At 27.3% G+C, this 2,084-nt stretch overlaps 1 non-coding gene across 1 annotated transcript; it reads left to right on the top strand.

Annotated features, from left to right (window-relative positions):
- The first annotated feature begins 1,769 nt into the window (after positions 1-1,769).
- Positions 1,770-1,841, top strand: TRNAR-UCU (transfer RNA arginine (anticodon UCU)). Its single transcript has one exon. It is a non-coding gene; the product is annotated as a tRNA-Arg (tRNA).
- The last annotated feature ends 243 nt before the right edge of the window (positions 1,842-2,084 follow it).

The raw sequence follows: 2,084 nt of genomic DNA, 5'->3' as shown, positions 1-2,084 counted from the left end.
TCTCTATTTTAACATCTTTAACTAGTAAATAAAAAAAACAAGTTCAAAAAAAAATACCAAATTATCAACGGAAAGAGAGGGATTCGAACCCTCGGTACAAGAATTTGTACAACGGATTAGCAATCCGACGCTATAGTCCACTCAGCCATCTCTCCCCAATTGAAAAAAAAAAGAATTACTTTGTTTATGTTATATCACATAAACAAGAAGAACAAAAAGGGAGCTTAAAAAAAAAAGAGACTTGCTTTTTTTTTATTCTTTTTTATCTTATCTATCTTTTTTTTATTATTCTATATATTTTAGTTTTCTTTTTTTCTTTTTATACAGCCAATGAGCCCGGCCAGTACCTAGTCGGGCTCTTTTTCTTTTATTCCCATGAATATTGAAGAAAAATTCTTTATTTGAATATATTTTATTCGAAAAAAAAATATTTGTAAAAATATTTGTAATTAAAAAAAAAATAAGAGATACGGATAGATTCCTATGAGATAAAACCAAAATAAGATAATATAAAAATGTTCTCTTTTCTTACTCCCTCTCTTTTTTCTGGTAACGTAAATTGTATATATATATAACCTTCAGCAAAATAAAAAAATGAAAATTATCCCGTTTTTCAAATTTCATTAGAAGATTCTCTAATGAAACATGTCAATACTCGACTTATTAGAATATTATGCCTCCCATTTCTTTATTTTGTCTGATTGCTTTGTTCAACAAAAGATACAATAATGATATTGTAGCGGGTATAGTTTAGTGGTAAAAGTGCGATTCGTTTCAAGGACCCCCCAAAAGTTAAGGGATCCCCCATTTGATTCATATGCCGATCAAAAACTTTATTTTTTACTTAAAGGGACTCCTTTATACCCCTCGATGAATTATTTGCGGTATAATATACATTATTGTAATTTGTATACAAGAAGAATCAAATCGAATTTGACAAATTGAGTTTTAAAATTATGAAACATAAGTTTTTGGAATTGGATCTATAATCCGAATTTTTTGAGTATTACTAAAGGATCTATGGAGAGAAATATACAAAGTTTCTTTCTAATCGTAACTAAATCTTCCATTTTTTTGCATAGTAAAAATTGAAGCAAAATAGCTATTAAACGATTCTTTTAGTTTACTAGAGACATCGACATTTTTTTAGCTCGACGGAAATTTTCTTCTTTTCCTAAAGATTTTCTGAAATAGAAATAGAGAACGAAGTAACTAGAAAAAAAACATAGATTGTTAGAATATTGCTCTTCTAGAGGGATCATCTAAAAAGCAAGATATTTGAAACCTATTCATACAAAAAGGCTGACATAGATGTTATGGGTCAATTTTTTTTATTGTCCATCTCTTCATTCCGTAAAGGAGCCGAATGAAACAAAAGTTTCACGTTCAGTTTTGAATTAGAGACGTTAAATCAAAATGATGAATCAACGTCGACTATAACCCTTAGCCTTCCAAGCTAACGATGCGGGTTCGATTCCCGCTACCCGCTTCTATTTTATTCTATTTAAATCTATCTTTTTTCTTCGAGAATGAATCTAGAATTCTTAAAGAATTTGTCAATTCTTCATTTTCATTTCTTAATTTAGTTTTAGTTATATATATTCAATTATATTCAATTGATTTTTCTTTTTTATTTTTTTTTTCTTTTATTCTAAATATTTGATTTATTTTATTTTTATAATTTCTAGAATTCTTTATATTTGTTTGATTCTTTAATCTTTTTAATAAGGTTTAGTTAAAAAGGTTAAAGAATCAAATATAAAATAGAAGCGTCCATTGTCTAATGGATAGGACAGAGGTCTTCTAAACCTTAGGTATAGGTTCAAATCCTATTGGACGCAAGTTGTTTGCATATCTAATTTCAACCTTGTCCTTCTATTTTTTTTGATTTATTACATTTTGATTCGAATTCATTATATATAATATTCAAATGAAATAAAAACATATTAAAAGATACTAATTATAAAAATTGGAAAATTGAATTACAAAATTATTTAATGATTCATCAATTTTTTTCTACTTGTTCCTGGAATAAAAAGAGTTCCATCTGTTCTTTAATAGCGTCCTTTAAAAGGGCTTCTGCT

Source organism: Vigna unguiculata, unplaced genomic scaffold (genome assembly GCF_037176805.1).
Source record: "Vigna unguiculata cultivar grain cowpea cultivar isolate G323 ecotype 2 unplaced genomic scaffold, ASM3717680v1 ptg000145l, whole genome shotgun sequence".
In the NCBI taxonomy this organism is placed as follows: domain Eukaryota; kingdom Viridiplantae; phylum Streptophyta; class Magnoliopsida; order Fabales; family Fabaceae; genus Vigna; species Vigna unguiculata.
This window is presented reverse-complemented; position numbering and strand designations above follow the sequence as displayed.